The sequence below is a fragment of the Schistocerca serialis genome, chromosome 10, assembly GCF_023864345.2.
Source record: "Schistocerca serialis cubense isolate TAMUIC-IGC-003099 chromosome 10, iqSchSeri2.2, whole genome shotgun sequence".
Classification (NCBI taxonomy): domain Eukaryota; kingdom Metazoa; phylum Arthropoda; class Insecta; order Orthoptera; family Acrididae; genus Schistocerca; species Schistocerca serialis.
In genome coordinates this window covers 110,707,770-110,720,547 of record NC_064647.1, presented here as the reverse complement: position 1 = coordinate 110,720,547, position 12,778 = coordinate 110,707,770, and the positions used below count along the sequence as shown (strand labels likewise).

Below are 12,778 nucleotides of genomic sequence, written 5' to 3'. Positions count from 1 at the left end.
CCTGAAAAGGCGGACATACTGGTGCAAAATGACGTCCCAATAGACCTGACCTGTTACAGTTCCTCTGTGAAAGACATGCACGGGTGTACGTGCACCAATCATAATCCCACACCACATGATCAAACCAAAACCTCCATACAGGTCCCTTTCAAGGACATTAAGGGGTTGGTATGTGATTCCTGGTTCATGCCAGATGAAAACCCGGCGAGAATCACTGTTCAGACTATACCTGGACTCGTCCATGGACATAACCTGGACCACTGTTCCAATGACTATGTACTGTGTTGGTGACACCAACCAGGGGTCAGTGGAATGCACCTTGCAGGTTTCCAGGCGAATAAACCATGTCTGTTCAGTCGTCTGTAGACTGTGTGTCTGGAGACAACTGTTCAAGTGGCTGCGGTAAGGTCCCGAACAAGGCTACCTGCAGTACTGTGTGGCCATCTGTGGGCACTGATGGTGAGATATCGGTCTTCAAATCAAATGGCTCTGAGCACTATGGGACTTAACATCGGTGGTCATCAGCCCCCTAGAACTTAGAACTACTTAAACCTAACTAAGCTAAGGACATCACACACATCCATGCCTGAGGCAGGATTCGAACCTGCGACCGTAGCAGTCGCGCGGTTCCGGACTGAGCGCCTGAACCGCTAGACCACCGCGGCCGGCAGATATCGGTCTTCTTGTGGTGTTGTACACTGTGGACATCCCGTACTGTAGTGCCTGAACGCGTTCCCTGTCTGCTAGAATCGTTGCCATAATCTTGAGATCACACTTTGTGGCACACGGAGAGCCCATGCTACAACATGCTGTGTTTGACCAGCCTCCAATCGCTCTAGTATTCTACCCCTCGTAACGTCATCAATAAGTGTTCTTTGAGCCATTTTGAACACACTGTCAGCATTAGCACGTCTGAAAACGTCTGCACACTTTACTCACTGCACCGTACTCTGACATGCACCAACACACCTCTTCGTATGTGGACTGCTGCCAGTGCCACCGTGTAACGACCGCAGGTCAAATGCACCGAGGTGATTTAAACCCGCAAACCGCCCACCAAAGCATTGTTTCACCATGTATCCGCATTATCCTTAATTTATGAACATGAATGTATTTCTGGATCACAAGATTCAATATGGCAATATGCAACATTTATTTTGAGCACTGTACTCTGACAAGTGCTGCATTATGGGCATGAGTATTTTATGAAGCGTTTTTAACCATACGTACTACTGGTCCTGCTTAGCAGTCATAGCGAATGCAAAGTCTCTAAAAATGGGAAGAAAAATGCTGTGGTGCCAACTTCTATTCGTGCAGAGTTAACTTGATTCAAAAACTGACCACCACGCACAGTTTACCTATTTCGAAATGTGTCCACGTGTGTAGATGACCACTCCAAGAGCGGGTACACTTTTGGTTCTGCGTGCTATCGGGATCACCAGCGCAACAACACTACATTCTTTGGCTTCAGCTCTTGGGGAAGAGTTAGGTGACATTTGTCCACAGATATTTAGATGCATCACTGACATTGCCCCGAGATGGAATCAAGCCATCATAAAGGCAAAGGAAAAAAGAGGGCACACCACAAGTTAATGTCTATTAATCGATGTCCAGATATTTTTGACAGTATAGAGTACTAGATTGGGCAACGGCCTTTCCACAGTGGTTACACCGGTTCCCGTGAGATCACCGAAGTTAAGCGCTGTCGGGCGTGGTCGGCACTTGGATGGGTGACCATCAAGGCCGCCATGCGCTGTTACCATTTTTCGGGGTGCACTCAGACTCGTGATGCCAATTGAGGAGATACTCGACCGAATAGTAGCGGCTTCGGTCAATAATACCATCATAACGACCGGGAGAGCGGTGTGCTGACCGCATGCCCCTCCTATCCGCATCCTCTATGAGGATGACACGGCGGTCGGATGGTCCCGGTAGGCCACTCGTCGCCTGACGACAGAGTCCATAGAGTACTAGATTAAACGAGGGGCTAACTCACGAGGGGAGGCCACGATGTTCGGATCACGGATTTACTTCAAACTTTGTACACTTTTAGCAGTCAAATATTATGTTCGAGTAGTAAGACGTACTACTTAGGCGATTTCGATGGAATCGGTAGGGAAGTTTCACACGTCAGTGATGTACCGGTGGACTGCGACCTGTAACTCAAGATAGCGGCGGTCGTGTGGACAGTCTCAAGCGAGGGAGTGCAGTGGTTAGCTCTCTGGACTTGCATTCGGGAGGATGGCGCTTCAAACCTAAATTGCTCCAGGCAAATGACAGGATGGCTTCCTTCCCCATCCTTGACACAATCTGAGCATTTCTCCGTCTCTTATGACCTCGATGTTGACGGGACGTTAAACTCAATCTTCCTTCCTTCGTATGGTTAGCGTTCAAGTACCGTAAACGGTGGGTCGCAGGAGTGAGTCCTGGTCATCATTTTTCTTTACTTTATACTTTTTTCAACACTAGCCATATTATTTCCTACATATTACATTTGAAAGACACGTGCGTTTACATGAACTTTTATTGAATTTCCAATGTTATTTTACTGTTTACTAATTTTTATTACTACGACAACTATTTTGCCACTTTCACTCCTATACACAATTTAAAAACTTTATCCAGCATGTTCAAACTGGTATATATTTGACTGACAACGAACTTCCCGTGAAGATGCTACAGAAATACTGTCAACTGTACATCGTCAATTTTCGGTACTGATTTTTACGGAAATGTTTCATTACGCATGGTTTGCATCCAGATTGTCGGTAGGACGAGAAATTTTTCCAAATGTCATCGAGCTATGTTTTTCCTTAGGACCATTGTAGATTCATTGTGCTTGCGGATAAACTGCAGTCATACGATGTAGCTGATGCCGTTTTAATTTATGTTTTCTGTCTATGAATGTACGCTATCATCCTGCAACTTCTAATGTCGAAAGCAAATACGACGAATAATCGTACGTTACCCTCATATTCCGCCATATTATAACTCATTCTATTATTGAATGAAGTTATTTCCACCTTTACTTATCGATGTTTGACTTGAACTCTAAGCCGGCCGAAGTGGCCGAGCGGTTCTAGGCGCTACGGTCGCAGGTTCGAATCCTGCCTCGGGCATGGATGTGTGTGATGTCCTTACGTTAGTTAGGTTTAAGTAGTTGTAAGTTCTGGGGGACTTACGACCTCAGCAGTTGAGTCCCATAGTGCTCAGAGCCATTTTGAACTTGAGCTTTACAAGCCCGTACCTGCAAATCAAAGCGTCCAGTTGCAAAGCAATTCTCGGTACCTTACCTGATTGCGGGTATAAGGGGTTTCTGAAATCACGACAGACCAATATTTTCAGGAAAACTTTATGTGTATGATCGTATACTTGTCGATCGCTATAAATACATTTGTGGTGACAATAAAAATTTGCAAACAATAAAATTTCGTGCAACTATACGTGTCTTTCCCTCATTGTTACCTTTCACATATAATATGTATGAAACGTATATATTATTTACTTATTTATTTTTCGATTATTCCCTTTTAAGATAACAATTGCATTTGAGTAGTCATTATTTCTTCTTCTTCCTTCGTTCTTCCCAAATTCTCTTCACACGCTCGCTGCACTCTCTCTTGCCCTCTCCAGACCATTTACTTCCTGTTCTGTTCTCAGGATGTTTCTGTTTAAGTGCATGTTTCTTTATGATGTTCCTGGACTGTTCACGATTAGTTATGTTGTCTCGTGTGATTTCCAGTTCCTTAAAGTCTTCGTCTGTTTCAGTGATCCATGCTGTCTTGTTCTTGTTAGTGTTTCCTATGTCAAAGATTTGCCTCGTGAGCCTGTTGTTGTTCTTCTTGCTGGTATGTCCATAAAATTTCATCCTTCTCTTTCTAAACGTGTCCGGTATTGATTCTGTCTCTTTGTACATCTCTCCTGTTGGCCTCTTTATCCAAATTCCTTAGCCGGCCGTGTGGCCGTGCGGTTCTAGGCGCTTCAGTTTGGAACCGCGTGACTGCTACGGTCGCAGGTTCGAATCCTGCCTCGGGCATGGATGTGTGTGATGTCCTTAGGTTAGTTAGGTTTAAGTAGTTCTAAGTTCTAGGGGACTGATGACCACAGATGTTAAGTCCCATAGTGCTCAGAGCTAATTTTCAACCAAATTCCTTCACGAAACACTGGCCCATATATTTTCCTCGGAATTTTTCTAGCTTGCTTTTCAATCTCTCCGGTTTTGGTATGACCGCGAATCCCTGTAGTTTCTGCAGCGCACAGTACTTCTGGTACAACCACTGTGTTGTAATGCCTTAGTTTTGCATTGACAGAGATAAGATTTTTTACTGTCGTGATTCCAAGTGAGCTTATATGGTTTCTGCAATTCCGAGATCCTTTCTTGATTGGCTATGAAGTTCAGTCCTGATGGTCGGATTATCTCTCGTAGATATTTGAAGTGCTCGAATCCCGATCATACATCGAGATTCGAACAGCGATCGCCCGATTAAAAAGCTTGAACACTAATCACATCGTCGCCGCCATCCTAATGGACCACTAAAAAGTGTAACAAGTTCGAAGTAAATTCGTTATCCGGGGCGTCGTGGCCTCCCTTGTCAGCTGCAACATTGATATAGACAGCAGAAGCCAGTCAGAGTACCCGCCAACTTCTGTGTATTTGTATCGTAAGTGTTTATTCACTTCATCTGCTGTAAATACCGCAGAAACCACCGAGCTGCCCGGGGGCCCTGAAATCCGATCTGCTGTGAAGAATCCGCTGATTTCGAAAGCCGACGCACGCATGTCGCATGACGCGAGCTATCCTAGCCTCAGCACCACTGCCATAGGTAGTGTTCTACTCTACTCCGTCCACGACAAGAATAAACCTGATGCATAAGAAACACAAAAGCGATGATTGGTCGATAGCCATAGCACACGTACACTGGTGTTGTTACGCTCTTGGAAGTAGGTCCTACTTATGTATAAGATATAATACTACTAAGTTACGTTAAATGAAACTTTAAGGGATTCAAATGTATTACGTATTTTTTAATCACGCTTTAGCTACGTAGCTTTTATTTCAAAAATCATGTACAGTCACAGTCTCTACACTGTTGTGCTCTGACGATCGCGCTGTTAATACGTAGTGTGAAAATGGCTGAAGCTAGGGTGACCAGATGCAGTTGTTTAAAAACGAGAGCAAACAGCTTCAAAACGGAGGTCAAAGGAAGAAAAAAGAGGACACATCAAACGGGTCAACTGCAGATGAGGATACCACCCGTCAGCTTTGGACAAGTCACGTGACTGCCGGGAATTACCGGTAAAACTAGTAGTTAATTGTTACGTATGGTCAGGTGGTGGTTAACTGAGCAATATAAAAAAAATTAAAAACATTGATTGTGGTGACAGTGTGGCGTCAATTGTTTTGTTATGTCAACAGCACGGAATTGTTTACAAAGCGAAAAACGTACGAAAATGGTTCAAATGGCTCTGAGCACTATGGGACTTGACATCTGTGGTTATGTCCCCAAGAACTTAGAACTACTTAAACCTAACTAACCTAAGGACAGCACACACATCCATGCCCGAGGCAGGATTCGAACCTGCGACCGTAGCGGTCACGCGGTTCCAGACTGAAGCGCCTAGAACCGCAAGGCCACGCCGACCGGCGAAGAACGTTAAGGCCCTTCACCTCCCTTCATTCGACGCACCGCTACCAACATCTACAATTCAAGCAGCAGCTGACGACATGTAAACTGCACTTTAACCTTCCGAATACAAATAAATTGAATAACTATGAAACAATGAAATAAAACCATGACAGTTAACCTGTCTCGTTTTTCTTAACTGTATTGGCCACTGAGACGTACGTTCCAGCTTCACATATCTTACATTCCGCTTCAAATTCATTTCTCCCTTTCTTGAAAGCCGGATATTTCGTTTAGGCATACCCAAATATTTTACGTAACTCGCTTAAAAATTACACTCACAAATCATACGTGCGCTACAGGAGGCCACGCCAATACAAAGCGGAGATACGAAACGAAAATTTTAAATAATCGATATTTGCATTAGCTTATAGGTCGATCAACGATAACATCGACGATCCTGGTGCCGCCTACTAACACCGCCTTCGTGCGTGTTTATCACGATGGCTGTGCCAATAGTTAAAGTATTTAGTAAAAGAGCAATAGAACGGGACGGATTGTGGATATAACTGTATTAGGCTCAACTTTGCGAAAACGCCGTACACTGTAAAAATCTGCCCGGACCCCGGACAAAGAGCTAAAAAGGAGGACATGTCCTGATTATTACGGACGTCTGGTCACCCTAGCAAGCTGCTTAGTGTTCCGTAGTAAAACATGCGTGTGTAACACGGTTAAAAAGTGCCGAGAAATGTTTCTCATAAATTCACAGAGATAACCGCCTTTGAAGATTTTCGAGGGACTATATTACATATAGTTGAGACACCAGCTCACATTGTACGTGAGCGTGATAGATTGATAATTTACTGCAATTTATAATTCCGTGGTTTAAATCTTTCCTGACTCTTCTTTTCTCGTTCAATTTGAAACACCTACACCTCGTAATTGTAAAATTCATCATCATGTTTTTATGAATAATGCACGTCCTCTTATTTCTAATTACATACTGCACGCGAAATTCCTGTTTTCATTTCAAATATAAATTCTTAATTATCGATATTTTATGAAAGACACTTAATAGATAAAAGTTGCTTAAATAAAGAAAACATAACAGTTTAATTTTTGAAGGCAAAAATGAAAAACCAAATACTCTTTATTTGGACTACGTCCATTGTTTTATACCACAGATGTAGATGAGTGTTGTAGGAACATGGAAAACAATCTTTTTCACAGGACTGAGTACACTATACAAATGAGACTTTTTTACATTTCCCACTGTACAATATGAACCCAACAGAACTGATCTGGGGCGAAGTTAAGGGATTTGGCCCGAAAAATAAAGACTGTTAAGCTGCCTGACGTACTGGAAGTAACGCACGGAGCTTTTTCACATGTCAACTGCCGACGCTGGCGGGCTATTGAACGGCTCGTCATAAAAGATGAAGAGAAAATACGGCGCTTGGTTGACTTCGTGGATTCTGTTGTTGATAGGCTCGTTATCAACGTAGCAGGTGATACTTACAGAACTGAAATGCATTTCTCAGATTCGGATACGGAAGGAGCTAAGAAATTACCCGATTGTAATTAATACATTCAGTGGCTTCAGTATTCAACAGTACGGTCAAATCGCTGCAGTATGCTTTTGCATTTCACACAGCTCGCTCAGGAAAATTACCCTATGTTTAAATTAGAACTCCTGTTAGTAATTAGAATACCGTGTCAGGAGAGAACGAGTCCATTTTATGCTTTCCGTCTGGTCACCTAAGAAGCACGCGGTAATGCTGGACTTTTGCCAGATATTATTTAATTCTTTTTAAAAATTAAATGACTTTCGAAGCTATATTGTTTCTTTCTTCGTCTCATGAAATGCAACTGCTCACACCTTTGCAGGTTAGCTGGGCCGCTGGCTGCCCAGTGCTCTCAAAGGTTAATGCGCCTGTAAAGCTGTTCTACGGCGTTATAGCTCAGTCTGTGTGCGTGTAACACAGCATAAAACGTATACCTATGATCGTACTTGACTGTACTGGTCACAGCTTGGCTTCCGCTCCACGTGAAACGAAATCCAATGAGATTCAAGCAAACGCGGAAGAATACATGGCGCAATGTTTACATCAGGTTCATTCTTATGATAAACCTGATCCAAACAAACACAAACACGATTATTGGTTAGCAGCCTAACTTTCGTACACTGGTGTTGTTACGATCTTGAAAGTGGGTCCAGCTTATGTATTAGATATCTTATTACTACGAAACTGTAAATGAAACTTTTAAGACATTCTGACGTATTAACAGCCATCAAAGTTTATCTTAATCACACTTTGGCTACGTAATTTTTATTTTACAAATTTTTATAAATCGTGTACAGCCACACACTCTCTGTAAGCGCTACTTATGCTCTGATTGTTCCGCTGTCGTGATCTCGAGGTAGCGTTCTCGCTTTCCGAGCACGGGGTCCCGGGTTCGATTACCGGCGTGGCAGGGATTTTCACCTGCCTTGTGATAACTGGGTGTTTGTGTTGTCCTCATCATTTCATCATCATTCATGGAAGTGGCGAGATTGGACTGAGCAAAGGTTGGGAATATGTACGGGCGCAGATGATCGCTCAATTGAGCCCCCCACAAACCAAACATCATCATCATCTTATGAACCGCGAAAATGGATGACACTGCTTCGTAATGAAACACGCACACGGAACACCGTTAATGGCTAGAAACAAGTTGTTCTTAATGTTTTTCACAACATTACAGAGAAAAACCAGCTTGGACGTTTTTCGAGAAATACAATATTGTAATTACAAGAGACTAAATTTTACTCCTTTCGTGGCGTAATCAGTAGCGTTGTAAGTTGATAACCGAGTGAAGTGGTGGGCAGCGGTTCCAAACCCGTTGTGATCTACAATTTCTTTTGTTTCAATGCCTAAATCATTTACATACGAAATTTATCAAGAAAGATGCACGTCTTATAGTTTCTAATTGCATATTACATTCATTGCAAGTACACATTCTTAATTATCGATATATCATAAAATAAGGTTAAAGATTTTAAAGCTAAGAAAACATTACACAGTTAAATTTTTTGGAGAAAAAAAGATGGAAAACAATAATTTCCCCGCAGTCGAGCACACGGTACAAATGCTGCATCTTTACAGTCGTCACCTTTAACACTGCGATCAGAATTGATCTGGAACCAAGTTAATGGATATATCACGAGAAATAACAAGGCATTTAAGCTGCTAACCTGACTGGAAGTAATGCACAAAGCTTTGTGACTCGTCCACTGCCGAGCGATGGTTAATTGCAGAACGGCACATCATAAAAGAGGAGGAGGAAACGAGGACTATTGGGTGGCTTGAGATTCTACTGCTGAGCGTCTTATAGCAGCACTGAAATGTACCGCATTCCTCGGAGTCCGATATGGAAGAAGATCGGAGGTTACCAGACGACTGAGTGAAATCCCAGCAGTGCACTTTTACGCCGCACATAGTTCATGCAGCAAAATTACCCTCGTTAAAGTCACGAACTTTCATCACTCTCGTTTTTAATTACAGTACTACGTTAGCTAAGATCGAGAGCATCTTATGTTTCCCAGCAGATCACCTAAGAAGTGTCCGAGTTTTATAATTATTTGCTTCTGTTCAAAAATTAAATGACATTCAAGGCTTCTCTGCTCGTCTCTTTCTGCGTCTTTATTACAACTGTTCACATCACTGCAGGTTAGCTGGAGCTGGACCAGGCAGCTGGCTAGTGCTTTCCAAGTTAAATGCGCCGGTAAAGCTGTTGCCCCGTATTATCTTGAGTCAATGTACGCATAACGCACAGCATAAAACGTATCCTCATTATCGTATTCGGCTGTACTCGGGACACCTTCACTTCTGCTCCACGTGAAATGAAATCCAATGAGGTTCCAGCAAACACGAAAGAATACACAGTGTAATCAGAATGAGATTTTCACTCTGCAGCGGAGTGTGCGCTGATATGAAACTTCCTGGCAGATTAAAACTGTGTGCCGGACCGAGACTCGAACTCGGGACCTTTGCCTTTTCGCGGGCAAGTGCTCTACCATCTGAGGAAGTTTCATATCAGCGCACACTCCGCTGCAGAGTGAAAATCTCACTCTGGAAACATCCCCCAGGCTGTGGCTAAGCCATGTCTCCGCAATATCCTTTCTTTCGGAAGTGCTAGTTCTGCAAGGTTCGCAGGAGAGCTTCTGTAAAGTTTGGAAGGTAGGAGACGAGGCAGTGGCAGAAGTAAATCTGTGAGGACGGGGCGTGAGTCGTGCTTGGGAAGCTCAGATGGTAGAGCACTTGCCCGCGAAAGGCAAAGGTCCCGAGTTCGAGTCTCGGTCCGGCACACAGTTTTAATCTGCTAGGAAGTTACCTTGAGGTTTATTCTTATGACGAACGGAGTATCATTCACTCACTGTATTATAAAATTAGATCGGACGTCAGTATATATTAAAGTTGTACTGCCGCGCGGGTTTAGCCGAGCGGTCTCAGGCGCTGCAGTCATGGACTGTGCGGCTGGTTCCGGCGGAGGTTTGAGTCCTCCCTCGGGCATGGGTGTGTGTGTGTTTGTCCTTAGGATAATTTAGGTTAAATAGTGTGTAAGCTTAGGGACTGATGACCTTAGCAGTTAAGTCCCATAAAATTTCACACACATTTGAACATTTTTGAATGTTGTACTGACAGTAAACCTGCTTTGTGGGTTTCTGAATGAACTATAGAACATTAAGTTGTGAATTGTATCACACAGTAATCCACTTGAGCCGGGGTGAATCATAAGGGCCTAAAGCACATCACCGTCGATTTTGAGACTGTTGCATTTATTCATGTTTCTGAAATCTGTTGACCTTAAGTCATGTTTATCTGCGCTATAGAGCCACAACATATATCTGAAAATTCACGAAAAGCTAGACCACTGATTTCCCAGATATTCACTTACACGTGAGATCTACGGCTATGCGTGTAAGGCCCTTATGGATCTCAGCGCCACATATGTATTCTATTCAAGTTATCATGTTGGTAGACATTACTACTTTAGTTTAATCATTTCCACAAACGCCAGTTTGTGTTTCAAGTTAGTTGTTTATTGTGCGGGAATCGGCTTTCGTGAAAAGTGTAAACATGAGCTATGTTGAATCTATTTTAAATGCTAAGAGAAAAGTAAAGCTGTGAGGGTGGGTCGCGAGTCGTGCTTGGGTAGCTCAGTCACTAGAGCACTTGTCTGCGAAAGGCAAATGTCCGCAGTTTGAGTCCCGGTCCGGTACACAGTTTTGATCCGCGAGGAAGTTTCATATCGGCGCACACGCCGGTGCAGAGTGAAAATCTCATTTCGGGAAGTAAATTATCTGGGGAAGTTAGCCAGAAAGGGGCTAGGGCCTCTGACAACACATCCTGTGATTGGGAGAGTGACGAAATCGAATAAGAGTGACTGTGAATATTTAACAAGGGAAATCTACAGTTAGCACAAGTTGTTGGATGGGTACAGGGTAAGAATATCTGATTTCTAACCTGGAAGTAAATTCGTGAACTAATACATCTGTTAGGAATCTTGCACATTTGTTTGAAAAAAAAAAAATAAGAAAATAAACAAAAACGGGAAAGCACGAAAATTCGCACTTACAAAAAAATGCGAAACGGAGAGTTGTTAAAGCTTACACATTATTTCATTATTGCGCTAAACTGTGCTTAATTATGTACAAAATAAAAAAATTCCGCAAAACCATCTTCCTTTTGCCAGATATTATCATTATTATTACTGTTATTATTATTGGCATTGTAGTTGTATAAATCTGTTGATAAGCACAACTGTTGTACAGCTGATGCTATTAATTTCACACTCCAAAATGTATCTGAATCTAAAAAATTCCGTACAGCCGGAATGTATACTCACGAGGCGCCACTGGCTGTGATATTGCTTATTTTCAGGTAATAAACAGCATACTAGCAAACTAGCGTAGAGATGTAGCGTCGCACGTTCTGTGTACAAAATAATCATGCTTTAAAGCACCTCGCTGGCTGTCAGAAGGACGCAACAGGGTTTACTTACGAGCTGGTGCGCGCAGAGGTTCTCTCACGTTCTCTGGCACTTTGGTACACTTCCCTGGACAAGACAAAAACAGAAAATACTCGCAAAACAAAACCTCGTGGGCAGTTGATGATGTCATACGATTCATAAATTCCGTGATTCGATTCCTCGTTACCCCGAGAAACGTTCGATTAACATCGAAACAGGTGCACGTCAGCACATTGGCTTCAGGACCACTTCCCTGGACAAGAGAATAACAGAAAATATTCGCAAAACAAAACCTCGTGGGCAGTTGATGACGTCATACGATTCGTAAATTCCGTGATTCGATTCCTCGTTACCCCGAGAAACGTTCGATTAACATCGAAACAGGTGCACGTCAGCACATAGGCTCCAGGACCACTTCCCTGGACAAGAGAATAACAGAAAATACTCGCAAAACAAAACCTCGTGGGCAGTTGACGTCATACGATTCGTAAATTCCGTGATTCGATCCCTCGTTACTCTGAGGATCGTTCGATTAACATCGAAACGAGTGCACGTCAGCACATAGGCTCCAGGACCACTTCCCTGGACGAGAGAACAACATAAAATACTCTCAAAACAAAACCACGTGGGCAGTTGATGACGTCATACGATTCGTAAATTCCGTGATTCGATTCCTCGTTACCCCGAGAAACGTTCGATTAACATCGAAACAGGAGCACGTCAGCACATAGGCCCCAGGACCGCTTCCCTGGACAAGAGAACAACATAAAATACTCGCAAAACAAAACCACGTGGGCAGTTGATGACGTCATACGATTTGTAAATTCCGTGATTCGATTCCTCGTTACCCCGAGAAACGTTCGATTAACATCGAAACAGGTGCACGTCAGCACATAGGCCCCAGGACCACTTCCCTGGACAAGATAACAACAACATAAAATACTCGCAAAACAAAACCTCGTGAGGAGATGACGTCATACGATTCGTAAATTCCGTGATTCGATCCCTCGTTACCTCGAGAAACGTTCGATTAACATCGAAACAGGTGCACGTCAGCACATAGGCTCCAGGACCACTTCCTTGGAAAAGAGAACAACATAAAATACTCGCAAAACAAAACCTCGTGGGCAGTTGATGACGTC

At 43.1% G+C, this 12,778-nt stretch overlaps 1 protein-coding gene and 1 pseudogene across 1 annotated transcript in view; one reads left to right on the top strand and one right to left on the bottom strand.

The window, feature by feature from the left end:
* The window catches only part of LOC126425138 (speckle-type POZ protein-like), a 264,849-nt gene that overhangs the window by 238,143 nt on the left and 13,928 nt on the right, over positions 1 to 12,778 (bottom strand). The window lies entirely within an intron of this gene.
* On the top strand, positions 1,645 to 1,762 carry LOC126425563 (5S ribosomal RNA; annotated as a pseudogene).